Source organism: Rhinolophus hipposideros (genome assembly GCF_964194185.1).
Source record: "Rhinolophus hipposideros genome assembly, chromosome: 12".
NCBI lineage: Eukaryota > Metazoa > Chordata > Mammalia > Chiroptera > Rhinolophidae > Rhinolophus > Rhinolophus hipposideros.
The window spans coordinates 33,063,745-33,080,554 of record NC_138058.1 but is presented as its reverse complement, the minus strand read 5'-3'; the positions used below and the strand labels follow the sequence as shown (position 1 = coordinate 33,080,554).

The 16,810-nt window shown below is 37.6% G+C and overlaps 1 protein-coding gene across 19 annotated transcripts in view; it reads left to right on the top strand.

Annotated features, from left to right (window-relative positions):
- The window catches only part of EHBP1 (EH domain binding protein 1), a 668,483-nt gene that overhangs the window by 361,082 nt on the left and 290,591 nt on the right, over positions 1-16,810 (top strand). For 5 of the 19 annotated variants that reach the window (XM_081069121.1, XM_081069118.1, XM_081069128.1 and 2 more), the window contains exon 1: positions 15,954-16,331. The exons of 7 other annotated variants lie outside the window; for them this stretch is intronic. The gene's annotated coding sequence lies outside the window, so the exon portion shown is untranslated. 7 more of the 19 variants (XM_081069119.1, XM_081069114.1, XM_081069116.1 and 4 more) reach the window with 6 other exon arrangements.

Genomic DNA, 16,810 nt, shown 5'->3' with positions numbered 1-16,810 from the left:
TGAATTAAATATGACCTCAGATCTTTTTCAGTTCTAAACACTGTCTTTCTGTGATTATTCTAGCTCTACTTTAGAAAATGTAAGTAAACCTTTTATTTAAATACTGCCTTTCTTCTTCAAACCCTAAACCAGGGGTGTCCAAACTGCGGCCCGTGGGCCAACTGCGGCCCGCAATCCATTTTTTTATTGGCCCACAGCAAATTCCAAAAAAATATTTAGTTTACTTAAATAAACCAGGTGAGGCAATACGTACTTCACCTCAAGTGAGTGGCCCGGATGTTTGTGTATTTTACCACATATGGCCCTTGGTGAAAAACGTTGAAAAAAGTTTGGACACCCTTGCCCTAAACAATCCTGTTGATGGGGGGTGAGGGTCTTTTTGTTTCAAAGGTTGGAAATAATACAGTTCAGAAAATAACTGTTTTTCCTTGGGCCCAGCTCCCTGTTGACCTATATGCTGTCTTCTAGCAGTGCAAAAAGGGTGTAGGAAAATCTCAGTTGTATTAGCAGAGGTCCTGAGGTTCTCAGGAAATGTATGGGTGGGCAATGTAGAAGTATAAGCTATTAAACTCTGTGTAGAAGTATAAACTATTTAGGAATTCCAAGTTACCATTTATTACTTGCCTAGTTTTCTGGGTATTCCTACCTAGATTCAAAAAATATATATTTGTGATATGGCATATTAATTTCTCATTGAACTCCCCCTAGTTTTCTTTTTTTATGGATTGATGTGCCAACCTAAATACAAGAGGCCAGCTATGTTCTATGAAACTGTTTGGAAGCATTCCAATAGAAAGAAAAAAGATATTCCTTTAAAGACACTCCTAAAAGGCTCCAGAATCTACACAGGAGGGTTGTGGAAAGGTTAAGGAAACATGAGTTGAGAGTGTCCTTATAAAATTGGGAGTTGAGGAGGAAAGAGGAGCAAGAGTACTCAGTCTCAGAGTAGTTACTCCTGAAGCTTTCAAATGGAATGAACTGATAGATGACTTCTTTACCAGAGTGAATAAACACATAGAATTTTAGACGTGCCTACTTTTGAAAAAAGAGAGGAACTCTCATAGAAAAGTAGACTCTGGAAAAGATTCCTCAGCTTTCTTTCTCATTGGAACTTGACCCTTACAAAAGCAGTGAAGTGATATATCTAGTAGCAGATTTTTATAAAATGAATGATTACTTTCAGGCTCTGATTTCTAGCTTGAGAGATAATTGCTGAAGAAAGTCATTTATTATTGGATGTGTAAATTGGATACTTCAGATAGCATGAGTGATCAACATCGTCTCCTTCTTTGCACTTTGTGGATTTAATTAACAAAATTCTATGCTATATGTTCCCCTCAGAAGAGACAGAAAGGAAAGAGTCAGCATTTATTGAGTACTTTCTGTATGTCACACACATTATTTTATTTTCTTCATCACTTCCCCTTTCCCTACCACCAAGCCTTAATCAGAGAGAAGAGTAAGAAACCACTTTTGAAATGGACACATAAAAATAGGATCACTTTTTTCACCTTCTCAACAACCTGAAAATTGTGCATTAATACGTCTTTTTTGTAGAGGAGTGGTACAGGACTGGATGCAAGTTTCAAAATGACTATTTTGGCTTTGATTCATGAAGGACACTGTGTGAGTATTGAGAAGGCTGTTCTCATGCAACCCCAAGTAAGTAAGAATGGGTACATCCCATTTCATCCATCCACACTTAGGAGTTCCAGAACGAAGACTGTTGTTTTGTAATAATCACTAATATTTAAAAAATTAAAAAGATTTTTCAAGATCTGTAGTCATTTTTGTCAAAAAAGGACCCTTAAATATAATAAAACTCAACTCAGTCTTACTGTTTAAAACACAGAAGTCTCAATGCCTTATCAGTGAGCTGTGGAAATAAGAAATATCAGTAAGTGGAACCGCAATAGAGAAAAAGTCAAGTATGATAGAAGTGAAAAACAAAAGTAGGCTAGTTCAGAATCTATTTTGATATATCTTCCTAAAACAAAATATCAATTAATATTGAAATAATTTTTTAAAATTATAAGTGTCTATTTTCAGTAACAAGAGTTGAAACTTTCTGGCTATATTATGATTGCATTAATACTAAATCCTGACTTTTTCCCTAGTGAAACCACTTTATTGCATATGTATCTGCCCTTGTGTTTAAAGTGAGTTTTAGCCTTTACGCATGAATGATAAGCACAGAAAACATTTATAGTCATGTCTAAAAAGGCAGTAGATTTTGTAACTTTAGGAAGTGAAAACAGTTATTTGTCATGATTCTTTAATATTTACTATTTCTTCATATGGCAAAATTTGCATGGATGTTGTTTTAAGTTTCTGGACTTACAACACATTGTGATACATCTGCTTTTGTCTATAATTGTCTATAATAGTTGAAATTTTAGGGAGATCTGCCAGGAGTAGATGGACTGTGATAACTTTTAACAATCTAGACAATTGTAAAAGTAGTCTGGTTAAAAGAGTCACCTACATCATAGCATGAACAGAGCCTCTGGGTCTCTCCTTTGCAGTAATTTAAAAAACACACGTAGTTCCTTCCTTCTTTTTTTCTTCTTCCCTCCCTCCCTCCCTTCCTTTCTACCTTTTCCCTTCTTCCATCTGCTTTTCCTTTTTCCCTCCCTTAAAAAAAATGCCCACTTAGAAATGATGGATTGCTTGTGTTTCTTAAAATTGTGGTTTTTAATTGAGTAATTCAAAGCCATTATTGAATAAATTTTGAACAAATACTAACCAGTTATAAAGCCATGAAAGGCTCTAGTAGTCAAGGAGGCATGGTTTTAAAACTTTGTCACCTACCAGCAGCTGTTCTTATGCTCCTCAAACAGATGCTTACCTAACCATATAGATTTACTCAAGGTTAGGAAAGTGGAGCAGACTGAAAAAGAAATTAGAATACCACTAGAAACCTATTTCAAAGGAATTAGATCCTGCCCTCTCCTTAAAAACTAATCACATTTGAAACCCGCAGTGTTTGGAATTTTCTGGCTGATCTTAGCTGATATGAAAATGCCAGGGAGAGGAGGAGGCACGTGCAGTGATGACAAACAGATTTGTACAGTTCTAGGTATTTTTACCATTGTTGGCCACCTTTGGAAAATCAAATCAAGACCCTTTGCATTCTCTTAGCTTAATTTAGCAAGTTATTCCATCCAGAAAGAAGGCTTTACCTTGTTTTTTAAAGAGTAGACTGTCCTCCAAATCAATCTAAAGGGCCCTTTCCTCTTTACTCTTCACATACCCAGTGTATTAGGATTATGTACTTTACATGTGACAGAAAAAAAACCAAACCCTGCCCCCCAAACCAAAATAACCATGGCTTATGTGATTATTTTTGTTTCATATAAAACAAGTCTGATGGTAGGATGGGGTTTCATATAAAATGATTCTGTTTCATATAAAACAAGTCTGATGAAGGTAAGTGTAAAGATTCTACAAATTTGTGAGAGACCCAGGCTCCTTCAAGCTTGGCACTTCACCATCCCTCATCCTCAGAGTCCGAGAGAGATGCTGAAGCTCTAGCCAACCCACCTAGATTTCAGCAACAGGATGCAGGGAGAACAAAAGATATATTTCTTTCCTTTGAAGAGACTTCTTGGAAGTTACACACAAGACTTAGCTATACTTAGGCACTTAGCCACATCTAGCTGCAAAGGAGGCTGACAGGTCTTCAGCAGAGTGGAAATGGCTCAACTAAAATCTGGGGTTCTTATTGCTAGAGAAAAAAGAGAGAATGGGTATCTAGAGGGAACTAACAATCATTGCTGCCAAACTTGGGTTGGGGTCTAGGAAAAATTAGCATGCACATCTCCTAATTCCAAGTGTGGGGACTTTCATATTTTAAATTTCTGTGTTAGAATATTATATTTTGTTGAGCTCTCCAGCATATTCAGTTGTCTTCTGACTTTTGGTTAAATGTGGCTGCAGAATAATATAATTGGCAAGTGCCTTTGGTCAGTGGTCTGTTTCTGTATTCTTTTATTTTTTTAAAGATCTCTTTATGAGGTATAAATCACATACAATAAATGTCACCCTTCATGTAATCAATTTAAAGTATATGATTCAGTGGTTTTTAAATTTTGTTTAATTTTTTATTTTTAGTATATTGACAGAGTTGTATAACTATCACCTCTATCTAATTTTAGAGTATTTTCATCACCCCAAAAAGAAGCCCAGACCCATTAGCAATCACTCCCGCATTTTTCTCTTCCTCAAGCCCCTGGCAACCACTAATCTACTTTCTATCTATATGGATTTGCCTATTATGGACATTTCACATAAATGGAATCATGCAATATGTGGTCTTTTGTGACTGGCCTCTTTCACTTAGCAGGTTTTCAAGATTCATCCGTGTTGTAGCATGTGTCAGTACTTCATTCCCTTTTATGGCTGAATAGTAATCTATTGTGCATATACCACAGTTTATCCATCAGCTGATGGAATTTGGGTTGTTTCCACTTTATGGCTATTATGAATAATGCTGCTATGAACACTCATGTAAAGTTTTTGTGTGGACATATATTTTCATTTCTATTGGGTATATACCTAAGAGTGAAATTGTTGAGTCATGTGGTAAGTCTATGTTTAACATTTTGAAGAACTGCCAAACTATTTTTCAAAGTGACTATTTTTACAATCCCACCAGCAATGTGTAAGGGCTTCAATTTTGCTACATCCACACCTGCACTTGTTATTATTATCTGTCTTTGATTTTAAGCCGTCATGTGGAGTGTGATGTGGTATCTCATTATGGTTTTGATTTCCATTTCCCTGATGGTAAATGTTGAACATCTTTTCATGTGCTTATTAGTCATTTATATGTCTTCTTTGAAGAAACATCTGTTTAAACCCCTTGCCACTTTTAAAATTGGATTGTCTATTGCTGAGTTGTAATAGTTCTTTATATATTCTAGATAACAAGTCCCTTATCAGATATGTGATTTGCAAATATTTTTTCCAATCTGTTGGCTGTCTTTTACTTTCTTGATGGTGTCTTTGAAGCGCAAAAGCTTTTAATTTTGATAAAGTACAATTTATCTGTTTTTTCTTTGTTATTCATGCTTTTATTATCATATCTAAAAAACCATTGCCAAGCCCAAAGTCACAAAGATTTACTCCTCTTTTCTGCTAAGAATGTTTTATTTTTAGTTGTGAATATGTAGGTTCATGATCCATTTTGTGTTGATTTTTGATTGTGATTGTTTTTGTACTCTTAGTCTTCACAGCACATTTGAGAAATCACTGTGAATCATGGGTGTCTCTCTGTGAAGAGGGTTAAAACAACCTCAGCAATTCATACTGGAAAAGATTGAACTCTTTGGGCTGATTGCCATTGAAGTTATAAACAACATACTCTAGAAAGAGTAATACGTTCTATTAATGCTTATTTTGTATATAATTTATCATAGATAATTTACAGAAATGACCAAAATTGACTTATGATTACTTTCCCCTTTAGAGCTGGGTATAAGCAAATGAATTAGGAATTGGTACATTTAGGAACAATATTTTCCATGTTTCTACACTTGATGTTAGCCAAAAGGCCGAGAAGCGATTTTTTTCCATGTTTCTGATAGATACTGTTCTGCCCTCATGTTCACTGTGGGAATTGTGACTATAAACTTTGCATTTTTGATCAATCAGAAAATTAAAGTTAGACAAAATCATCAAAAATAGCCCCAACTGGAAAAAAAAAACTGCAAGCTTCTAAAGATAGCAAAAACTAGATTATCATAATGAAAATAACTGACAGGAAATTCTAATTCCAATGCCTCTTTTTTATTTCACACACATTAAAGGCAGGAATTTTTAAAACTGCAGAATTAGAGCTGGAAGGGGTCTTAAGAGTTTATCTCTTCTAGCCTTTACCTCCAGATAGTGGAGTAAAATTTCCCCATATTCCATTTTACAGATGAGGCAAATGTAGCAATTCTTTCTCTGTTCCATTTCTTGGCTTCCTCAGTTTGGCTTCTTTCTCAGGTGGACTTGAGTAATGGAGGTCGCTGGCAGCAGAATTCTGATCCTTATAGCTAAAAATCCAAGAGGAAATTGCTTCTCTTTCCGAATTGTTCTACTTCTACCAATTGTCCCCAAAATTGTATCTGCTTGGCTTGACTTGGAAATACGTATACAGGTGATTGTCGAACAACATGAAGGTTAGGGGCACCCCCCTACACACAATCTGTGTATTACTTTTGACTCCCCAAAAAGTTAACTACTAATAACCTACTGTTTTTTCTTTGCCATTATTTATTTCTTTTTCTATTAAATTTATTGGGGTAACAGTGGTTAATAACATTATGTACGTTTCAGGTGTGCAACTTGATAATACAACATCTACATACTCCATGTATGCTTACCACCTGAGCATATATCGCCATATGTGTCCACTTGTATACCTCTTTTTGGCACCCCTGGTGCTTTTCCCCCTCTATCCAAAGAAGTTGTATCCTTCAATCGCCATATATTTGACCCCCTTTACCCTTTTCATTCTCCCTCCATGCCCTTCCCCTCTGGTAACCACAATTCTGTTGTCTGTATCTATGGGTTTGTTTGTTTGTTGCTTTTTGTTTTATATCCCACATATGAGTGAAATCATATGGTTCTTGTCCTTTTCCATCTGACTTCACTTAGCATGATACCTTCAAGATCTATCCATGTTGTCGCAAATAGCAATATTTCATCTTTTTTATGCCTGAGTGGTATTTCATTGTATATATGTACCACATATATACAATAAACATACAACCACATAAAGAATTTTATACAATCATCTGTCAAAAGACTCTTAGATTGTTTCCAGGTCTTGGTTATTGTGAATAATGCTGCAAGGAACCTAGGGGTACATATCTGTTTACATATAAGTGTTTTTAAATTTTTTTGATAGATAACCAGAAAAGGGATTGACTAATAGCCGATGGCTGACTGGAAGCCTAACCTATAACATAAACAGTCAATTAACACATATTTCGTATGTTATATGTATTATATACTGTATTCTTACAGTAAAGTAAACTAGAAAAGAGAAAATATTATTAAGAAAATCATAAGGAAGAAAAAATGTATTTATAGTACTGTATGTATTTATTGAAAAAAATCCCCATGTAAGTGGACCCACACAGTTCAAATCCACGTTTTTCAATGGTCAACCATATATACAGAGGGTGCCAAAAAAATGTATACACATTTTAAGCAAGGAAAAAACTATTAAAATTGTAATAGTATATACTGATAGCAAAAGATGAATACAAGTCACATTTGACTTTTGCAGTTACAAGAGGTGCTCAAAGTGGTTACCATCAGGATCCAGACACTTCTGATTATGGCGAACTACTGCTTGAGCAACATTGACCAAAGTGCCCACTTGTATACCTTTTTTTGGCACCCCTGGTGCTTTTCCCCCTCTATCCAAAGAAGTTGTGTAAATTCCTAAGATGACACAATTAGTAAGTGATGAACCTGCAACATTAACTCAGTTCTCTCAATTTAGCCTTATCCTATGCTCTTTGTGCTTCACCATAATTGGCTATCTTTTCAGACTACAGGACAATAATGGATTTTTATATCTCTTAATTTTCTCAGTCTGTTACTTGAATATTCTATAGCCTATTACATTTGTTATAGTTTACACTTTTATTATCTGTACTTTTTTTTTCTCTGAAATAAGTTTAAGTTCCTTGAGGTCTTCAGCTGTGACCTATACATTTTTTAAATGTATAATTTTTGTATGTTTTTATAATATATAGTTTTTTTTAAGTTAACACTTTCTTGCACATAGTCGGCACTTGGTAAATATCTGCTTATTTGAGCCACCTGACTTGACATTGAAGAAGAGAACAGAATCTTCCACATAGAATATGCAAATAAGTAGGGAGTCAAACATGAAATTGGAGGATGATAGAGAAAATACCCAGCAGGACCATGGAATTCATGGTCCTAAGTATGAGTAAAGCAGATCAAGCACATAAAAATGCCAATGAAAACTCATCCTTCTTTTTATGGTACAAAATGTAGAAAACATTGCTAGGAATAGATTGTTCTGTGAAAGAAGAGTCTTCATTCACTTCCCCAAACTGAAGTGTGTCCATGGGCAAAATAGATCCAGAATCAAAACACATTAGATGCGCTAGAAATGGATTTATTCTGAGGACAGTTTTCATTTTTATCAATTAGATATGATTTATAAATAGAAACTATAGATGGAAAGCTTTCAGCTAGTGAGAGAACATTTTAAAGAGTATGTAATGACATACAATATCTTCAATCTAAGACTACAATTATGCAATTTAAATCCCTTTATTGCAAAAATATATATAAACATTAGAGAATTTGAAAAAGAAAATGGTATTACTCATAATTTTTATACCCTAACATGAAGTTATTTGTGTATTCTCTTTGAGTCTTTATTCTCTTACATATGTACTTTTAAATTTTTTTAAATCATAGCATGCATACAAGATAAAAGCCAACTTTTAATTGTTTACCTCTAAGAATATCTAGGAAGAGAGGTTAAATGTTTCTGAGTAAAGGGCAGTGAAAGTAAGCTGTTATTATTTTACATTTTTAAAATTATTTTAAGGAGTCAAAAGGGAAATCAAATAGGATGGGTGTGTATTTCTTAAAATCCTATCACATTCTTGTAACCATTTTATTCTTAAAAATTGCATGTGAGCTCCAAGGAATACATTGATTGATTGTTTTGGTTAACATTTAACAAATTGCAGATCATCTCTCTCAGACAATGAAATTTCTGTTTTGGCATGTGATAATTTTGCATTTTTGTAGTTACAATAGCATTGTCTTATATTCATAATTTTTTTTAAAAAAATGGATCAATTTCTCTAATGTGGTTCAATGAACATAAAAATAATAAAATAGTAATATAAATGCAATTCAAATAAAGAAATAAACATAAATTGTAAAAAGGGCTCCAGTGCAAATTATAAATCTGTATGAGCTGTGACAAGTCTATAAGCGACTGCACAAACAGCCACAAATTAGAAGTACAGCAATAAATATCTGAAAATTGAATTTCATTGAGTGTGCTATCTATTAATGTTAGTCCCAGTTCTCTGTCTTTTATAATACTTTTCTCAGTTAGCCTTTGTGTCATTGTTAAATAAAGCAGTCACTTTTCATCAATTGAGATTTTCTAAAGCAAACTCTAAATGGTTTGTAATTGATGAGGTTTGTGAGCTCCGTAAAGGCAGGGATTTTGTCTCTTTTGATGTGCTGTATTCCCAATTCTTAGCACAATGCTTTGACTTAGTAGATTTCCTTAGTAGTATGCATTAGATCATTGTTAATAAATAAATGGGTTTTTCACTCAAAATATCACCAAAGAAAACCAAAATCATAAAATTATCATTCAACATTGTACTCCTTGGAGCAAAAGTAGGTACAAGTTACATTGTTGCCTTAAAGCTTGCAAAATCAGCTGAAAAGTAATAAGATTTTAGTAAGATGAAGCACAATGAACTATTGGCAAATTATTTTATCAAATAACGTTTCTGGGCATTGCAAAATATTCATAACATTCAGTGTTGAAGAGCAATTAATATCATGCATGCAGTGCAGCGGTTTCACTTTCCAGCATGACATGTGTGAAGGAGTACTCAACAAGTTACTGTTTATCACTCATAATGGCAGGATTTCGGTAATTATTATTTTGTAAACTGTGACATAAGCTGGAGAAGAGGCATGCACAAAGTAGCTTTGTGAGTAGCTAGGGAGTGTATTATTACAAGAATGAAAGAAGGTGAACAGACAACAGTTTAAGCCTCCTTTTGTTTGCTTCAGTTGTTCAAGGAAAGAGTGGATTTTTAAAATGTAATCAAGTTCGACCTCTAAATATACATCTTTTTATCATGAGTTGTGTAAAGAAAGATGCACAAGTACAATACTCCTTTTCTACACTGAAGTATGCTGGTTATCGGGGTGCTTGCATAAGTTTTGAACTATGGCACAAAAACTTAACTCTTGCTCAACAGTTGATTTTCTTTCCTTGGAGAAAGATATCTATGATTCATTATTGGGAATATTTAAAAATAGCATCCGAAAGTTGTGACAAAATATGAAGAAATATCCAGCAGCTCTCATGAAGTCCGCTTTACTTCTCAGGCTATGTTCTCTTCTCTGTAAGCCCAGTCACTAATTGAGTGACTTGTAAAAAGAGAGGCTCTGCAATGATATCGCAGCTCACTTTGATTTCCATGGGATTGCCCTGGCCTTGGAATTGTTCTCCACCTCTCCCTGCCCAGCTGATTGCAAACCGTGCATGCGATAGTCCTGCCCTCTGAGTTGTGTTTATTTTCTAACTCTGCTCATCTGGGACAGGCTTCTGCCCAGGGCTGCCTCCCCTGGCCCATGTCCATGCCCTGGTAAGTAGAGTTCTGCCTGATTTCAGCTTGCTGCTGTTTTTTTGCACTGTTTGAGCTGGACATGCTTTTGTTTGACACTAAATTGAGGCAGTGGGGTGTATTCAATGCCTTCCAAGACTGTGAATTCCTACTGATTTTTCTTTGCCTTTCCTGTCTAGCTGTATTATTTCAGAATATGTTAATTATATTATCTTGTTCATACTAAATATAGTCATCCAGGAATTATTCAGAAGAAAACACTGGCTGGATGCTGTATCTGGATACCTGGAATTTATTCCAATTATTGAAAATACAGAGAAAAAGAAGCAGACGTCAGTCTACTCTTTATAATTCATCAAAGGCTTTTTACCATTTTATGGGAAATGACCAATAAACCTTGGTCAAGAGTCCCTTTTGATTTTATAGGAGATAAATTTATTGAATTTCACAAAGACTTTCTCAGAAAGGGCTCCTAATTCCAACTCAAACCTTTGTTGCCAAAATCACAGTAATGGTCTACTTACTTGCAATGCGTAAATTATCTCCAATAACTGCATTTACCTTGGCACACACAGCATTTGTGTACTGTGACTTTACCATCATGAAATTATCTTGAGTAATTTGAAGAGTCAGCTTGAAAGGATGGTACAGAAGAGCAAGAGTACTCTAGAGTCAGAGCTGATAATTAGCTGGTGCACAATTAGAATAGCTGGGCCAATGGTTTATGGCTGTCATACAGTCTGTATCTTCCCTCAGTAGCAGCCAGCCCCACAGATTGCTGCTGGGGCCATCTTGGTCTATCAGCAAGGCCCCTTTAGGTCTAATGGCTTCCATTGCTCTACACCCTTTTGGGTATTTGGGAATCATTGGGTTGGGCTTCCAGAACCTCCATGGTACCAGGTTAGGTTTCACTGTCATTATGGTAGCTACCAGCCATATACATTTAAATTAATTAAAATCAAATAATATTAAAACTCCAGCTCCTCAGTTACAGCTCCTAGCCACATTTTAAGTGCTCAATAGCCCAAGTGGCTGAAGACTACAGCCAGGTATAGAACATAGCTTTCATCACAGAAAATTCTGTTGAACTGTGCTGCTCTAAAGGCTTGGCTGGAAGACATACTCAACCCAGCTTTTTCTTCTCTTAAAGGTCTTGTAACATCCCCAGGGCTCTGACAAGGAAAAAGAATGTAAGTTATCTCTCTCTCAGCTCTCAGATCTGATAGATTAGGTCTTGCCGTTTCAGTTGCCCCTCTCCAAGGCCTGTGCCAGAATAGAGTGAGAACAGGGCAATAAGTCCTGCCATAGGGATCTACCAGCATCTAGCCTCTCATTACTTTACTTCCAACTTTTTCTTCCTTCTACTCTAGGAAATCCATTTTTCCTCTCCGTGAAAGGAAATTTTACTATTGTCTATGCCAGTACTGTCCCATAGGAATATAATGCAAGCAACATATATAATTTAAATTTTTTCCATTAGCCACGTTAAAAAAAGTAAAGGAACAGGTGAAATTAATTTTGTTTTTCATTTAATCCAATATATCCAAAATATTATTTCAACAGCTAATCAATATAAAAATTATTAATTTTTAATAAATTATTAATACAAATATATTCCATTCTTTTTTAAATATACTAACTCTTTGAAATTGGTGTATATTTTATACTTGCAGCACATCTCATTTTGAATTAGCCACCTTTCAGGTGTTCGGTACTCTCATGTGGCCAGGGGTTATTGTATTGAACAGTATAGGTCTCCAACTGGATCCATTTCATTACTCCCTAAAGGGCTAGGATTTTGAAACTCGAAAGCCAAAGAAAAATTCTGTTTCTCGGCATTCTGTTATACTCCTTTCCTGAAACAGTGAGCAAAGACCAGCCTAAGTGAGGGTGAGTGTGATTCTGAGGGGTGGTGTAACAGGAAAAAGGCTATAGGATAAAAATAAATACCTGGAAAAACTACTGTAAAAACCAGTGGTTGACATTTCAAAGGATTAGCATGCCACAGTGAATTTTTTAAGTACATAAAAATTGTTTGCTATGGGTTTAAAAGAAATAATTTCACTAGCAGTTAAAAATTGCAGTGATATTGTTGTATATAGTATAACTGCTATGATAACTGGAAAATACAATGCAAAAACCTGCAGTGTTATTATTGGGAGTAAATATTATTACAATGACTAAGGCACAGATAAATTCTATTAGTAGTTAAAACCTGCAATAATACCTCAGACAATTTTTACTGAAAAAACTATAAAATCCAAAGATAAGAATTTTATCACCAGGAACGATAATAATTCAAGGCTATGGTTGCATTTCATAGACTAGAATCTCCATTTTGGGGGTTTCTGAAACAGTCACTAGGAAAGCTGCTTCACTGAAAATAATTTCTATCATTTCAAAACTGTCATGGTAGAGAAGATTTAAAGTTTTTGGATGGCATTTTCCACTTATTTCTTCATATTATATCTTCACTATAAGTTTGATGATCTTTGAAGGCAAAATTGAAATTATTTTAAATGTTGAAGCTTCTGTTAAGTAAAACATCTGTAAAATTTTGTGGTCAACACCTGGGTCAAATGGACAGGACAATTAAAATAACTTGCACCCATAGATGTATTATATGCAGATTAAGCCTGGGATGGAAAGATGATAAATGAAGACCTGAGTAAAGGGGCAGAACCACAGTGGGAAATTCTGCCTTGGAAGAGGGAGGATCAGTAGAATGTACATGCTAATAGGTAGGAGGAATGGGGGACGTTAAGAAAACAGTAACTTCTAGCATGCCAACAAATCTCTCAGCTATTATATGGCACAAAAAGTGGTCATGAGGATTGAGGGTAAGTGAATTCTTAATAATTATTATAAAATCCTGAGTCCACAGAAAGTATTGGTGTTCCATTCTTGGTAATTACTGAGTTAATGTAAATGCACTGTTTCTTTTGAGATCCATTAGTCCTTGAGGTAGCGATGTTTGGTAACAACTAAGTATTGTTTGAAGATGTTTGTTTTTTTCTTGATTGTTGACGTTTGTCACCAAGCACAATAGTATACATTACCAATTACCGTTTATTGACTGTTTACTATGTGCCAGGTACTTTACATTTATATCTTCCATCTTCTCAATCTCCTAGAAAGATAGGCATGATTACTCATTTGACAGAATAAGAGGCCTGTCTCAGGGAGATTAAGTAATTCATGTTACTTTCTTGCATGAATACAGAACATCTGTTTCTGAAAACTCTCTGAGAACAGAGACTGTATCTTTTATAATAGTAGTATTTAACGTGATCAGTATTCAGTGATATTCAATAATTATCAGCTCGCGGACAAAAAGACCTTAAAATATTCTATATTGAAGTTTTTTCAATAAATTTAGTTAGCAGACAGGTTGTTTAAAAAGAAAGCGTTATGAAGGAAAAAGTAGCTGCACTGTGGGGCCTTTAGGAGTCAGTCTGTGAACTTGAGCTCAGCAGTAAAACAACGTCAAGGTCTGTTCTTAATTCCTTGGTCTCTTCTTAGCTACCTTTGCAGCAAGAATGAAAAAGAAGAGTTTACATCCAAGAAAAATACTTCCTCTAAAAAGAAGAGCTGTCTTTGAGAAACACTTTGTTGGTCTCTCAAAATTTTCTACAACTTGAGAAAGATTCCCTGGAGGACAGGCACACTGCTTTTCTTTTTATTAAAGAAAGATACTTGTTTAAAGCTAATTGCTTTTAAGATAATTTATTTGTAATAAAGTCTCCACTCCACCTTTTTTTTTTGAGGACACACTGTTAAAAGAAACCAGTATAACGACAAGAGAAGGTTTGAGAATTTTAGAAGAACAATAATAAATAGGATGCAAAACCCTCCTGATTATCATGTGGGTTTTTACTGTGGTTTGTTCCTAAGGGCAACTTGGATTAAAATAGTTTGACCATTTCTACAAATTAGGCATTAAAAAAAATACCCACTCACTTAAAGTCTGTTAATGATGTAGGATATATCACTGTATGAGATCATAATGGCTGAAGGTTGTGGGGTTGTAGTGACTTAGTAAACCACTCAGGAAAGATACCCAAGAACTCTTAAATGTGCACAGAATAAGAATCAATGTAATTATTACAGCTATCTTACTATTTTAAAATTAAGACTATATAGCAGAATAAGTGATATCTATGTCCTCTTCTGTAAAGTTTTCTGTAAACTTTATTGAAATGGAAATAGAATTAAATGCTGGATTCAAACCTTCTATCTGTCTCCCCATCTCTCTTGATTGGTGTCTCTCCTTCTCCCTTCTCTTTACCGCTATGTCTACAGATGTGCTCAATTCTCACCCATCTCAGCCCTTCTGCCGCCTCTCTCAAAGAATCTTTCCCTAGATCCTAACACCTTTCAAGCCACTTTGTCCATGTACCCTGCTCTCTATCATTAGTTAAGATTAAGCACGATCCTTTATTGTTTCCAGGACCCATCCTGCTTTATTTTTATATGTTAGCTTCCTTCTTTTTTTCCAAACTCTTTGCCAATTGCTTGTAGGGTGCTCCTACTTCTCTGACTGTTCCTCCTATCTCCCACTTTATTGTGCTTATTCCTTAAATTTTGGGATTCTCCCCAAATGTCATTCTTTGTTCTCTTTCTCTACACCAGAGGTCTGTGAAACACCTAAAATTGAAAGCAAATTTGTGATAGGACACGTTTTCCTCCTTGGGAAAGTGTCTATAGCTTTCATCAGATTCTCAAAAGGGTCCTTGGATCTTTTAGCAAGGTTAAGTACCCCTGCCCTCGCACTTCCCTTAGGTTATTTTATCCTCTCTTTTGCCTATTAACCATCCTTTTTACATGCCAGCCACTCCCAAATCCATGTACATTTCCTACCAGGGGAAAAAGACTGACAGCGAAGAGAAGACACCAAGATTCAAAGAAATGTTGAAGAATCAGGACAAGAAGAAATTGCACCGTAAACATTTTGTGTCTAGCTCGTGTCACTGAATCCTGTTGAGGACCAGTTGACTGAATGTTAGGCAGGGACCGGCAGGGTCATTACTTCAGTTATCCGGGGAAAAACCCCAGGAGAAATCGGGTGAAAACAAGGCAGTGTGCACAAACACCCTAGATGCCGAGTGGCAGGGGAGAGGGCACACTCAGCTCCTAGGCTGTGGATAGGAGAGAACAGGAGGGAAAACCACAGCAGCCACAGTGCCCACAGCCGCAGCGAATGAAGCCCGGGTTCTGCCAGCACAGACTCAAGCCAGAAACCCCTCCCGGCACCCGGCGCGCGGTTGACAGACATTCACCTTCAGCAACCATCTTCCAGTTCACCATAAACACTCCTTACTCCTCCCGCCTATCGCTTCCCTCTCCAACCCAATCAGAGGAATGGGCGGGATTGTCCTTAGTGGGTTCCAATTTTTTTTTTTTTTTTTTAAAGAAGGGTAGACTGTGGTGCGCCGCGTTCCGGGGGAAAAACACCTCCAGAGCTAGGGAGTGGAGCCCCTGTGATGGGCACCCGGGTTGGCCAATGAGACGCCCCCGCCGCTCAAAGGCTCGGCAGCCGAGGTAGGCGGGGCATGTGCGGCGCCTGGCCAATGGTGGAGGGGCGGACGGAGGTTGAGCGGCCGTGTGTAGGGTTAGTGTGAGAGGTGCGGCGGGGGAGGTAATGATGATGGTGGCGGAGGAGGAAGGCGGGGGAGGGGGTGCTGGGCGCTGAGCCGCGGCTCCGGCTGGGTTTTGTAGGGTGGGGGACAGTCGCGGGGCGACTCCGTCCGGGAGGGGGCGGGCGTGAGGCGCGCCGTCCGCCTGAGGGGCTGCAGACCCCGGCTCCCGCGAGCGCCGCTGCTGGCTCGGCTGTTCCATGTGGCTCCGGCGGGGATGGAGGACTCGTTGGCGGCGGCGGCGGCTGCTGCTGCTGCGGCGGCGACGGAGGAGCGGCGCTGAGGAGGGAACGGGGCCAGACTGAACCCGACAGCGGGATTAGAGGTGTGAGGAGGGGGCGAGAGTGGAAATGCGGCGGGCCCGGGGCTCGGGGACCAGGCTGGGGTCTTCTGGCATCGCCTGGTGACAGGGACCGCGGGCGAGCCACCGCCTTCCTCCACTGGGGGGGCAGGGGTCTGGGCTCCGTGCGTGAGGAGAGGAGGCTCCGGCGAAGTGTTCCCTGAGGATGGGGGGAGGGAGGCACCGCGCCCCGCACGGTGCACTTGCCCTGCTGGTCATTGCTTCACGCCCAGGCAGGAGTTTCCATTTCTCTCCGGTTGGCAGTGAAGGTGAAGGGGAGCCCAAGTGGCCTGGAGCCGGGACGTTGTCCTCTCTCTGCCTTGAGGTTTCCCTCCACTCCTCTTTCACCATCCATTTCCCCCTCCGACTCAACAACAGCATTCCTCTCCTCTCCTTAATTTGTTGCAAGCACATATTCTAGGACTCGAGGCTATCAATTATCGGCTGAAAAACAAAGTTTATTT